The sequence below is a fragment of the Pristiophorus japonicus genome, chromosome 6 (assembly GCF_044704955.1).
Source record: "Pristiophorus japonicus isolate sPriJap1 chromosome 6, sPriJap1.hap1, whole genome shotgun sequence".
In the NCBI taxonomy this organism is placed as follows: Eukaryota; Metazoa; Chordata; class Chondrichthyes; family Pristiophoridae; genus Pristiophorus; species Pristiophorus japonicus.
The window spans coordinates 156289270-156302425 of NC_091982.1; positions in this window are offsets into that span (position 1 = coordinate 156289270).

Genomic DNA, 13156 nt, shown 5'->3' on the forward strand with positions numbered 1-13156 from the left:
TCAGGAGGTCCATGAATCAGGAGGTTGGTGAATCGAGAGGTCGGCAAGTTGGGAGGTCGGCGAGTTGGGAGGTCGGTGAGTTTGGCGAGTCGGGAGGTCGGTGAGTTCTGCGAGTCGGGAGGTCGGTGAGTTCGAGAGTTCGGTGAGTTCGGTGACTCGGAAGGTCAGTGAGTTCGGCGAGTCAGGAGGTCGGTGAATCAGGAGGTCGGTGAGTTCGGCGAGTCGGGAGGTAGGTGAATCGGGAGGTCGGTGAGTTCGGCGAGTCTGGAGGTCGGTGAGTTCGGCGAGTCGGGAGGTCGGTGAGTTCAGCGAGTTGCGAGGTCGGTGAATCGAGAGGTCGGTGAGTTTGGCAAGTCGGAAGGTCGGTGAGTTCGGCGAGTCAGGAGGTCGGTGAGTTCAGCGAGTCGGGAGGTCGGTGAGACGGGAGGTGGGTGAATCGGGAGGTCGGTGAGTTCGGCGAGTCGGGAGGTCGGTGAATCGGGAGGTCGGTGAGTTCGGCGAGTCGGAAGGTCGGTGAGTTCGGCGAGTCGGGAGGTCGGTGTGTTCAGCGAGTCGGGAGGTCGGTGAGACGGGAGGTCGGTGAATCGGGAGGTCGGCGAGTTTTGCGAGTCGGGAGGTCGGTGAATCGGGAGGTCGGTGAGTCGGGAGGTCGGTGAGTTCGGCGAGACGGGAGGTCGGTGAGTTCGGGAGTTCGGTGAGTTCAGCGAGTTGGGAGGTCAGTGAATTGGGAGGTCCGTGAATCGGGTGGTTGGCGAGTTGGGAGGTCGGTGAGTTCGGGAGTTCGGTGAGTTCAGCGAGTTAGGAGGTCGGTGAATCGGGATGTCGGTGAGTTCGGGAGTTCGGTGAGTTCAGCGAGTTGGGAGGTCGGCGAGTTGGGAGGTCGGCAAGTCGGGAGGTCGGTGAATCGGGAGGTCGGTGGATTTGGCGAGTTGGGAGGTCGGTGAGTTCGGCGAGTCGGAAGGTCGGTGAGTTTGGCAAATTGGGAGGTCGGTGAGTCGGGAGGTCGGTGAGTTCGGCGAGTCGGAAGGTCGGTGAGTTTGGAGAGTCAGAAGGTCGGTGAGTCGGGAGGTCGGTGAATCGGGAGGTCGGTGAGTTCGGCAAGTCGGGAGGTCGGTGAGTTCGGCAAGTCGGAAGATCGGTGTGTTCAGCGAGTCATTAGGTCGGTGAGTCGGGAGGTCGGTGAGTACGGCACGTCGGAAGGTCAGTGAGTTCAGCGAGTCGGAAGGTCGATGAGCCGGGAGGTTGGTGAATTTGGCGAATCAGAAGGTCGGTGAGTTCGGCGAGTCAGGAAGTTGGTGAGTTTGGCGAGTCGGGAGGTCGTTGAGTCGGGAGGTCGTTGAGTCGGGAGGTCGGTGAGTTCGGCGAGTCGGGAGGTCGGTGAGTTCGGTGAGTCGGGAGTTCGGTGAAGTTGGCGAGACAGCAGGTCAGTGAATCGGGAGGTCGGCGAGTTCGGCAAGTCAGGAGGTCCGTGAATCGGGAGGTTGGTGAATCGAGAGGTCGGCAAGTTGGGAGGTCGGCGAGTTGGGAGGTCGGTGAGTTTGGCGAGTCGGGAGGTCGGTGAGTTCTGCGAGTCGGGAGGTCGGTGAGTTCGAGAGGTCGGTGAGTTCGGTGACTCGGAAGGTCAGTGACTTCGGCGAGTCAGGAGGTCGGTGAATCGGGAGGTCGGTGAGTTCGGCGAGTCAGGAGGTCGGTGAATCGGGAGGTCGGTGAGTTCGGTGAGTCGGGAGGTCGGTGAATCGGGAGGTCGGTGAGTTCGGCGAGTCAGGAGGTCGGTGAATCGGGAGGTCGGTGAGTTCGGCAAGTCGGAAGGTCGGTGAGTTCGGCGAGTCGGGAGGTCGGTGAGTTCAGCGAGTCGGGAGGTCGGTGAGACGGGAGGTCGGTGAATCGGGAGGTCGGTGAGTTCTGCGAGTCGGGAGGTCGGTGAATCGGGAGGTCGGTGAGTTCGGCGAGTCGGGAGGTCGGTGAGTTCGGGAGTTTGGTGAGTTCAGCGAGTTGGGAGGTCGGTGAATTGGGAGGTCGGTGAATCGGGAGGTTGGCGAGTTGGGAGGTCGGTGAGTTCGGGAGTTCGGTGAGTTCAGCGAGTTAGGAGGTCGGTGAATCGGGATGTCGGTGAGTTCGGGAGTTCGGTGAGTTCAGCGAGTTGGGAGGTCGGCGAGTTGGGAGGTCGGCAAGTCGGGAGGTCGGTGAATCGGGAGGTCGGTGGGTTTGGCGAGTTGGGAGGTCGGTGAGTTCGGGAGTTCGATGAGTTCAGCGAGTTAGGAGGTCGGTGAATCGGGATGTCGGTGAGTTCGGGAGTTCGGTGAGTTCGGCGAGTCGGGATTTCGGCGAGTCGGGAGGTCGGTGAGTTCGGCGAGTCGGCAGTTCGGCGAATCGGGAGGTCGGTGAGTTCGAGAGGTCGGTGAGTTCGGCGAATCGGAAGGTCAGTGAGTTCGGGAGGTCGGTGAGTTCGGCGAATCGGGAGGTCGGTGAGTTCGAGAGGTCGGTGAATTCGGCGAATCGGAAGGTCAGTGAGTGCGGGAGGTTGGTGAGTTCGGCAAGTCGGGAGGTCGGTGAATCGGGAGGTCGGTGAATCGGGAGGCCGGCGAGTCAGGAGGTCGGTGAGTTCGGGAAGTTGGTGAGTTCGGCGAGTCGGGAGGTCGGTGAATCGGGAGGTCGGTTAGTTCGGCGAGACGGAAGGTCGGTGAGTTCGGCGAGTCGGGTCAGTGAGTTCAGTGAGTCAGGAGGTCGGTGATTTCGGCGATTCGGAAGGTCGGTGAGTTCGGCGAGTCGGGAGGTCGGTGAGTTCGGCGAGTCGGAAGGTCGGTGAGTTTGGCGAATTGGGAGGTCGGTGAGTCGGGAGGTCGGTGAGTTCGGCGAGTCGGAAGGTCGGTGAGTTTGGAGAGTCAGAAGGTCGGTGAGTCGGGAGGTCGGTGAATCGGGAGGTCGGTGAGTTCGGCGAGTCGGGAGGTCGGTGAGTTCGGCAAGTCGGAAGATCGTTGTGTTCAGCGAGTCATTAGGTCGGTGAGTCAGGAGGTCGGTGAGTACGGCACGTCGGAAGGTCAGTGAGTTCAGCGAGTCGGAAGGTCGGTGAGCCGGGATGTCGGTGAATTTGGCGAATCGGAAGGTCGGTGAGTTCGGCGAGTCAGGAAGTTGGTGAGTTTGGCGAGTCGGGAGGTCGTTGAGTCGGGAGGTCGTTGAGTCGGGAGGTCGGTGAGTTCGGTGAGTCGGGAGTTCGGTGAAGTTGGCGAGACAGCAGGTCAGTGAATCGGGAGGTCGGCGAGTTCGGCAAGTCAGGAGGTCCATGAATCAGGAGGTTGGTGAATCGAGAGGTCGGCAAGTTGGGAGGTCGGCGAGTTGGGAGGTCGGTGAGTTTGGCGAGTCGGGAGGTCGGTGAGTTCTGCGAGTCGGGAGGTCGGTGAGTTCGAGAGTTCGGTGAGTTCGGTGACTCGGAAGGTCAGTGAGTTCGGCGAGTCAGGAGGTCGGTGAATCAGGAGGTCGGTGAGTTCGGCGAGTCGGGAGGTAGGTGAATCGGGAGGTCGGTGAGTTCGGCGAGTCTGGAGGTCGGTGAGTTCGGCGAGTCGGGAGGTCGGTGAGTTCAGCGAGTTGCGAGGTCGGTGAATCGGGAGGTCGGTGAGTTTGGCGAGTCGGAAGGTCGGTGAGTTCGGCGAGTCAGGAGGTCGGTGAGTTCAGCGAGTCGGGAGGTCGGTGAGACGGGAGGTGGGTGAATCGGGAGGTCGGTGAGTTCGGCGAGTCGGGAGGTCGGTGAATCGGGAGGTCGGTGAGTTCGGCGAGTCGGAAGGTCGGTGAGTTCGGCGAGTCGGGAGGTCGGTGTGTTCAGCGAGTCGGGAGGTCGGTGAGACGGGAGGTCGGTGAATCGGGAGGTCGGCGAGTTTTGCGAGTCGGGAGGTCGGTGAATCGGGAGGTCGGTGAGTCGGGAGGTCGGTGAGTTCGGCGAGACGGGAGGTCGGTGAGTTCGGGAGTTCGGTGAGTTCAGCGAGTTGGGAGGTCAGTGAATTGGGAGGTCCGTGAATCGGGTGGTTGGCGAGTTGGGAGGTCGGTGAGTTCGGGAGTTCGGTGAGTTCAGCGAGTTAGGAGGTCGGTGAATCGGGATGTCGGTGAGTTCGGGAGTTCGGTGAGTTCAGCGAGTTGGGAGGTCGGCGAGTTGGGAGGTCGGCAAGTCGGGAGGTCGGTGAATCGGGAGGTCGGTGGGTTTGGCGAGTTGGGAGGTCGGTGAGTTCGGGAGTTCGGTGAGTTCGGTGACTCGGAAGGTCAGTGAGTTCGGCGAGTCAGGAGGTCGGTGAATCAGGAGGTCGGTGAGTTCGGCGAGTCGGGAGGTAGGTGAATCGGGAGGTCGGTGAGTTCGGCGAGTCTGGAGGTCGGTGAGTTCGGCGAGTCGGGAGGTCGGTGAGTTCAGCGAGTTGCGAGGTCGGTGAATCGGGAGGTCGGTGAGTTTGGCGAGTCGGAAGGTCGGTGAGTTCGGCGAGTCAGGAGGTCGGTGAGTTCAGCGAGTCGGGAGGTCGGTGAGACGGGAGGTGGGTGAATCGGGAGGTCGGTGAGTTCGGCGAGTCGGGAGGTCGGTGAATCGGGAGGTCGGTGAGTTCGGCGAGTCGGAAGGTCGGTGAGTTCGGCGAGTCGGGAGGTCGGTGTGTTCAGCGAGTCGGGAGGTCGGTGAGACGGGAGGTCGGTGAATCGGGAGGTCGGCGAGTTTTGCGAGTCGGGAGGTCGGTGAATCGGGAGGTCGGTGAGTCGGGAGGTCGGTGAGTTCGGCGAGACGGGAGGTCGGTGAGTTCGGGAGTTCGGTGAGTTCAGCGAGTTGGGAGGTCAGTGAATTGGGAGGTCCGTGAATCGGGTGGTCGGTGAATCGGGATGTCGGTGAGTTCGGGAGTTCGGTGAGTTCAGCGAGTTGGGAGGTCGGCGAGTTGGGAGGTCGGCAAGTCGGGAGGTCGGTGAATCGGGAGGTCGGTGGGTTTGGCGAGTTGGGAGGTCGGTGAGTTCGGGAGTTCGGTGAGTTCGGTGACTCGGAAGGTCAGTGAGTTCGGCGAGTCAGGAGGTCGGTGAATCAGGAGGTCGGTGAGTTCGGCGAGTCGGGAGGTAGGTGAATCGGGAGGTCGGTGAGTTCGGCGAGTCTGGAGGTCGGTGAGTTCGGCGAGTCGGGAGGTCGGTGAGTTCAGCGAGTTGCGAGGTCGGTGAATCGGAAGGTCGGTGAGTTTGGCGAGTCGGAAGGTCGGTGAGTTCGGCGAGTCAGGAGGTCGGTGAGTTCAGCGAGTCGGGAGGTCGGTGAGACGGGAGGTGGGTGAATCGGGAGGTCGGTGAGTTCGGCGAGTCGGGAGGTCGGTGAATCGGGAGGTCGGTGAGTTCGGCGAGTCGGAAGGTCGGTGAGTTCGGCGAGTCGGGAGGTCGGTGTGTTCAGCGAGTCGGGAGGTCGGTGAGACGGGAGGTCGGTGAATCGGGAGGTCGGCGAGTTTTGCGAGTCGGGAGGTCGGTGAATCGGGAGGTCGGTGAGTCGGGAGGTCGGTGAGTTCGGCGAGACGGGAGGTCGGTGAGTTCGGGAGTTCGGTGAGTTCAGCGAGTTGGGAGGTCAGTGAATTGGGAGGTCCGTGAATCGGGTGGTTGGCGAGTTGGGAGGTCGGTGAGTTCGGGAGTTCGGTGAGTTCAGCGAGTTAGGAGGTCGGTGAATCGGGATGTCGGTGAGTTCGGGAGTTCGGTGAGTTCAGCGAGTTGGGAGGTCGGCGAGTTGGGAGGTCGGCAAGTCGGGAGGTCGGTGAATCGGGAGGTCGGTGGGTTTGGCGAGTTGGGAGGTCGGTGAGTTCGGCGAGTCGGAAGGTCGGTGAGTTTGGCAAATTGGGAGGTCGGTGAGTCGGGAGGTCGGTGAGTTCGGCGAGTCGGAAGGTCGGTGAGTTTGGAGAGTCAGAAGGTCGGTGAGTCGGGAGGTCGGTGAATCGGGAGGTCGGTGAGTTCGGCAAGTCGGGAGGTCGGTGAGTTCGGCAAGTCGGAAGATCGGTGTGTTCAGCGAGTCATTAGGTCGGTGAGTCGGGAGGTCGGTGAGTACGGCACGTCGGAAGGTCAGTGAGTTCAGCGAGTCGGAAGGTCGTTGAGCCGGGAGGTCGGTGAATTTGGCGAATCAGAAGGTCGGTGAGTTCGGCGAGTCAGGAAGTTGGTGAGTTTGGCGAGTCGGGAGGTCGTTGAGTCGGGAGGTCGTTGAGTCGGGAGGTCAGTGAGTTCGGCGAGTCGGGAGGTCGGTGAGTTCGGTGAGTCGGGAGTTCGGTGAAGTTGGCGAGACAGCAGGTCAGTGAATCGGGAGGTCGGCGAGTTCGGCAAGTCAAGAGGTCCGTGAATCGGGAGGTTGGTGAATCGAGAGGTCGGCAAGTTGGGAGGTCGGCGAGTTGGGAGGTCGGTGAGTTTGGCGAGTCGGGAGGTCGGTGAGTTCTGCGAGTCGGGAGGTCGGTGAGTTCGAGAGGTCGGTGAGTTCGGTGACTCGGAAGGTCAGTGAGTTCGGCGAGTCAGGAGGTCGGTGAATCGGGAGGTCGGTGAGTTCGGCGAGTCGGGAGGTAGGTGAATCGGGAGGTCGGTGAGTTCGGCGAGTCAGGAGGTCGGTCAATCGGGAGGTCGGTGAGTTCGGCAAGTCGGAAGGTCGGTGAGTTCGGCGAGTCGGGAGGTCGGTGAGTTCAGCGAGTCGGGAGGTCGGTGAGACGGGAGGTCGGTGAATCGGGAGGTCGGTGAGTTCTGCGAGTCGGGAGGTCGGTGAATCGGGAGGTCGGTGAGTTCGGCGAGTCGGGAGGTCGGTGAGTTCGGGAGTTCAGTGAGTTCAGCGAGTTGGGAGGTCGGTGAATTGGGAGGTCGGTGAATCGGGAGGTTGGCGAGTTGGGAGGTCGGTGAGTTCGGGAGTTCGGTGAGTTCAGCGAGTTAGGAGGTCGGTGAATCGGGATGTCGGTGAGTTCGGGAGTTCGGTGAGTTCAGCGAGTTGGGAGGTCGGCGAGTTGGGAGGTCGGCAAGTCGGGAGGTCGGTGAATCGGGAGGTCGGTGGGTTTGGCGAGTTGGGAGGTCGGTGAGTTCGGGAGTTCGATGAGTTCAGCGAGTTAGGAGGTCGGTGAATCGGGATGTCGGTGAGTTCGGGAGTTCGGTGAGTTCGGCGAGTCGGGAGTTCGGCGAGTCGGGAGGTCGGTGAGTTCGGCGAGTCGGCAGTTCGGCGAATCGGGAGGTCGGTGAGTTCGAGAGGTCGGTGAGTTCGGCGAATCGGAAGGTCAGTGAGTTCGGGAGGTCGGTGAGTTCGGCGAATCGGGAGGTCGGTGAGTTCGAGAGGTCGGTGAATTCGGCGAATCGGAAGGTCAGTGAGTGCGGGAGGTTGGTGAGTTCGGCAAGTCGGGAGGTCGGTGAATCGGGAGGTCGGTGAATCGGGAGGCCGGCGAGTCAGGAGGTCGGTGAGTTCGGGAAGTTGGTGAGTTCGGCGAGTCGGGAGGTCGGTGAATCGGGAGGTCGGTTAGTTCGGCGAGACGGAAGGTCGGTGAGTTCGGCGAGTCGGGTCAGTGAGTTCAGTGAGTCAGGAGGTCGGTGATTTCGGCGATTCGGAAGGTCGGTGAGTTCGGCGAGTCGGGAGGTCGGTGAGTTCGGCGAGTCGGAAGGTCGGTGAGTTTGGCGAATTGGGAGGTCGGTGAGTCGGGAGGTCGGTGAGTTCGGCGAGTCGGAAGGTCGGTGAGTTTGGAGAGTCAGAAGGTCGGTGAGTCGGGAGGTCGGTGAATCGGGAGGCCGGCGAGTCAGGAGGTCGGTGAGTTCGGGAAGTTGGTGAGTTCGGCGAGTCGGGAGGTCGGTGAATCGGGAGGTCGGTGAGTTCGGCGAGTCGGGAGGTCGGTGAGTTCAGCGAGTTGCGAGGTCGGTGAATCGGGAGGTCGGTGAGTTTGGCGAGTCGGAAGGTCGGTGAGTTCGGCGAGTCAGGAGGTCGGTGAGTTCAGCGAGTCGGGAGGTCGGTGAGACGGGAGGTGGGTGAATCGGGAGGTCGGTGAGTTCGGCGAGTCGGGAGGTCGGTGAATCGGGAGGTCGGTGAGTTCGGCGAGTCGGAAGGTCGGTGAGTTCGGCGAGTCGGGAGGTCGGTGTGTTCAGCGAGTCGGGAGGTCGGTGAGACGGGAGGTCGGTGAATCGGGAGGTCGGCGAGTTTTGCGAGTCGGGAGGTCGGTGAATCGGGAGGTCGGTGAGTCGGGAGGTCGGTGAGTTCGGCGAGACGGGAGGTCGGTGAGTTCGGGAGTTCGGTGAGTTCAGCGAGTTGGGAGGTCAGTGAATTGGGAGGTCCGTGAATCGGGTGGTTGGCGAGTTGGGAGGTCGGTGAGTTCGGGAGTTCGGTGAGTTCAGCGAGTTAGGAGGTCGGTGAATCGGGATGTCGGTGAGTTCGGGAGTTCGGTGAGTTCAGCGAGTTGGGAGGTCGGCGAGTTGGGAGGTCGGCAAGTCGGGAGGTCGGTGAATCGGGAGGTCGGTGGGTTTGGCGAGTTGGGAGGTCGGTGAGTTCGGCGAGTCGGAAGGTCGGTGAGTTTGGCAAATTGGGAGGTCGGTGAGTCGGGAGGTCGGTGAGTTCGGCGAGTCGGAAGGTTGGTGAGTTTGGAGAGTCAGAAGGTCGGTGAGTCGGGAGGTCGGTGAATCGGGAGGTCGGTGAGTTCGGCAAGTCGGGAGGTCGGTGAGTTCGGCAAGTCGGAAGATCGGTGTGTTCAGCGAGTCATTAGGTCGGTGAGTCGGGAGGTCGGTGAGTACGGCACGTCGGAAGGTCAGTGAGTTCAGCGAGTCGGAAGGTCGATGAGCCGGGAGGTCGGTGAATTTGGCGAATCAGAAGGTCGGTGAGTTCGGCGAGTCAGGAAGTTGGTGAGTTTGGCGAGTCGGGAGGTCGTTGAGTCGGGAGGTCGTTGAGTCGGGAGGTCGGTGAGTTCGGCGAGTCGGGAGGTCGGTGAGTTCGGTGAGTCGGGAGTTCGGTGAAGTTGGCGAGACAGCAGGTCAGTGAATCGGGAGGTCGGCGAGTTCGGCAAGTCAAGAGGTCCGTGAATCGGGAGGTTGGTGAATCGAGAGGTCGGCAAGTTGGGAGGTCGGCGAGTTGGGAGGTCGGTGAGTTTGGCGAGTCGGGAGGTCGGTGAGTTCTGCGAGTCGGGAGGTCGGTGAGTTCGAGAGGTCGGTGAGTTCGGTGACTCGGAAGGTCAGTGAGTTCGGCGAGTCAGGAGGTCGGTGAATCGGGAGGTCGGTGAGTTCAGCGAGTCGGGAGGTAGGTGAATCGGGAGGTCGGTGAGTTCGGCGAGTCAGGAGGTCGGTCAATCGGGAGGTCGGTGAGTTCGGCAAGTCGGAAGGTCGGTGAGTTCGGCGAGTCGGGAGGTCGGTGAGTTCAGCGAGTCGGGAGGTCGGTGAGACGGGAGGTCGGTGAATCGGGAGGTCGGTGAGTTCTGCGAGTCGGGAGGTCGGTGAATCGGGAGGTCGGTGAGTTCGGCGAGTCGGGAGGTCGGTGAGTTCGGGAGTTCGGTGAGTTCAGCGAGTTGGGAGGTCGGTGAATTGGGAGGTCGGTGAATCGGGAGGTTGGCGAGTTGGGAGGTCGGTGAGTTCGGGAGTTCGGTGAGTTCAGCGAGTTAGGAGGTCGGTGAATCGGGATGTCGGTGAGTTCGGGAGTTCGGTGAGTTCAGCGAGTTGGGAGGTCGGCGAGTTGGGAGGTCGGCAAGTCGGGAGGTCGGTGAATCGGGAGGTCGGTGGGTTTGGCGAGTTGGGAGGTCGGTGAGTTCGGGAGTTCGATGAGTTCAGCGAGTTAGGAGGTCGGTGAATCGGGATGTCGGTGAGTTCGGGAGTTCGGTGAGTTCGGCGAGTCGGGAGTTCGGCGAGTCGGGAGGTCGGTGAGTTCGGCGAGTCGGCAGTTCGGCGAATCGGGAGGTCGGTGAGTTCGAGAGGTCGGTGAGTTCGGCGAATCGGAAGGTCAGTGAGTTCGGGAGGTCGGTGAGTTCGGCGAATCGGGAGGTCGGTGAGTTCGAGAGGTCGGTGAATTCGGCGAATCGGAAGGTCAGTGAGTGCGGGAGGTTGGTGAGTTCGGCAAGTCGGGAGGTCGGTGAATCGGGAGGTCGGTGAATCGGGAGGCCGGCGAGTCAGGAGGTCGGTGAGTTCGGGAAGTTGGTGAGTTCGGCGAGTCGGGAGGTCGGTGAATCGGGAGGTCGGTTAGTTCGGCGAGACGGAAGGTCGGTGAGTTCGGCGAGTCGGGTCAGTGAGTTCAGTGAGTCAGGAGGTCGGTGATTTCGGCGATTCGGAAGGTCGGTGAGTTCGGCGAGTCGGGAGGTCGGTGAGTTCGGCGAGTCGGAAGGTCGGTGAGTTTGGCGAATTGGGAGGTCGGTGAGTCGGGAGGTCGGTGAGTTCGGCGAGTCGGAAGGTCGGTGAGTTTGGAGAGTCAGAAGGTCGGTGAGTCGGGAGGTCGGTGAATCGGGAGGTCGGTGAGTTCGGCGAGTCGGGAGGTCGGTGAGTTCGGCAAGTCGGAAGATCGTTGTGTTCAGCGAGTCATTAGGTCGGTGAGTTAGGAGGTCGGTGAGTACGGCACGTCGGAAGGTCAGTGAGTTCAGCGAGTCGGAAGGTCGGTGAGCCGGGATGTCGGTGAATTTGGCGAATCGGAAGGTCGGTGAGTTCGGCGAGTCAGGAAGTTGGTGAGTTTGGCGAGTCGGGAGGTCGTTGAGTCGGGAGGTCGTTGAGTCGGGAGGTCGGTGAGTTCGGCGAGTCGGGAGGTCGGTGAGTTCGGTGAGTCGGGAGTTCGGTGAAGTTGGCGAGACAGCAGGTCAGTGAATCGGGAGGTCGGCGAGTTCGGCAAGTCAGGAGGTCCATGAATCAGGAGGTTGGTGAATCGAGAGGTCGGCAAGTTGGGAGGTCGGCGAGTTGGGAGGTCGGTGAGTTTGGCGAGTCGGGAGGTCGGTGAGTTCTGCGAGTCGGGAGGTCGGTGAGTTCGAGAGTTCGGTGAGTTCGGTGACTCGGAAGGTCAGTGAGTTCGGCGAGTCAGGAGGTCGGTGAATCAGGAGGTCGGTGAGTTCGGCGAGTCGGGAGGTAGGTGAATCGGGAGGTCGGTGAGTTCGGCGAGTCTGGAGGTCGGTGAGTTCGGCGAGTCGGGAGGTCGGTGAGTTCAGCGAGTTGCGAGGTCGGTGAATCGGGAGGTCGGTGAGTTTGGCGAGTCGGAAGGTCGGTGAGTTCGGCGAGTCAGGAGGTCGGTGAGTTCAGCGAGTCGGGAGGTCGGTGAGACGGGAGGTGGGTGAATCGGGAGGTCGGTGAGTTCGGCGAGTCGGGAGGTCGGTGAATCGGGAGGTCGGTGAGTTCGGCGAGTCGGAAGGTCGGTGAGTTCGGCGAGTCGGGAGGTCGGTGTGTTCAGCGAGTCGGGAGGTCGGTGAGACGGGAGGTCGGTGAATCGGGAGGTCGGCGAGTTTTGCGAGTCGGGAGGTCGGTGAATCGGGAGGTCGGTGAGTCGGGAGGTCGGTGAGTTCGGCGAGACGGGAGGTCGGTGAGTTCGGGAGTTCGGTGAGTTCAGCGAGTTAGGAGGTCGGTGAATCGGGATGTCGGTGAGTTCGGGTGTTCGGTGAGTTCAGCGAGTTGGGAGGTCGGCGAGTTGGGAGGTCGGCAAGTCGGGAGGTCGGTGAATCGGGAGGTCGGTGGGTTTGGCGAGTTGGGAGGTCGGTGAGTTCGGGAGTTCGGTGAGTTCAGCGAGTTCGGAGGTCGGTGAATCGGGATGTCGGTGAGTTCGGGAGTTCGGTGAGTTCAGCGAGTTGGGAGGTCGGCGAGTTGGGAGGTCGGCAAGTCGGGAGGTCGGTGAATCGGGAGGTTGGTGGGTTTGGCGAGTTGGGAGGTCGGTGAGTTCGGGAGTTCGGTGAGTTCAGCGAGTTCGGAGGTCGGTGAATCGGGATGTCGGTGAGTTCGGGAGTTCGGTGAGTTCGGCGAGTCGGGAGTTCGGCGAGTCGGGAGGTCGGTGAGTTCGGCGAATCGGAAGGTCAGTGAGTTCGGGAGGTCGGTGAGTTCGGCGAGTCGGGAGGTCGGTGAATCGGGAGGCCGGTGAATCGGGAGGCCGGCGAGTCAGGAGGTGGGTGAGTTCGGGAGGTTGGTGAGTTCGGCGAGTCGGGAGGTCGGTGAATCGGGAGGTCGGTTAGTTCGGCGAGACAGAAGGGCGGTGAGTTCGGCGAGTCGGGTCAGTGAGTGCAGTGAGTCAGGAGGTCGCTGATTTCGGCGATTCGGAAGGTCGGTGAGTTCGGCGAGTCAGAAGGTCGGTGAGTTAGGCGAGTCGGGAGGTCGGTGAATCGGGAGGTCGGTGAGTTCGGCGAGTCGGGAGGTCGGTGAATCGGGAGGTCGGTGAGTTCGGCGAGTCTGGAGGTTGGTGAGTTCGGCGAGTCGGGAGGTCGGTGAGTTCGGCGAGACGGGAGGTCGGTGAGTTCGGGAGTTCGGTGAGTTCAGCGAGTTAGGAGGTCGGTGAATCGGGAGGTCGGTGAGTTCGGGAGTTCGGTGAGTTCAGCGAGTTGGGAGGTCGGTGAATCGGGAGGTTGGTGAATCAGGAGGTCGGCGAGTTGGGAGGTCGGTGAGTTTGGCGAATCGTAAGGTCAGTGAGTTCGGGAAGTCGGTGAGTTCGGCGAGTCGGGAGGTCGGTGAATCGGGAGGCCGGCGAGTCAGGAGGTCGATGAGTTCGGGAGGTTGGTGAGTTCGGCGAGTCGGGAGGTCGGTGAATCGGGAGGTCGGTTAGTTCGGCGAGACGGAAGGTCGGTGAATTCGGCGAGTCAGGTCAGTGAGTTCAGTGAGTCAGGAGGTCGGTGATTTCGGCGATTCGGAAGGTCGGTGAGTTCGGCGAGTCAGAAGGTCTGTGAGTTAGGCGAGTCGGGAGGTCGGTGAATCGGGAGGTCGGTGAGTTCGGCGAGTCGGGAGGTCGGTGAATCGGGAGGTCGGTGAATTCGGCGAATCGGAAGGTCAGTGAGTGCGGGAGGTTGGTGAGTTCGGCAAGTCGGGAGGTCGGTGAATCGGGAGGTCGGTGAATCGGGAGGCCGGCGAGTCAGGAGGTCGGTGAGTTCGGGAAGTTGGTGAGTTCGGCAAGTCGGGAGGTCGGTGAATCGGGAGGTCGGTTAGTTCGGCGAGACGGAAGGTCGGTGAGTTCGGCGAGTCGGGTCAGTGAGTTCAGTGAGTCAGGAGGTCGGTGATTTCGGCGATTCGGAAGGTCGGTGAGTTT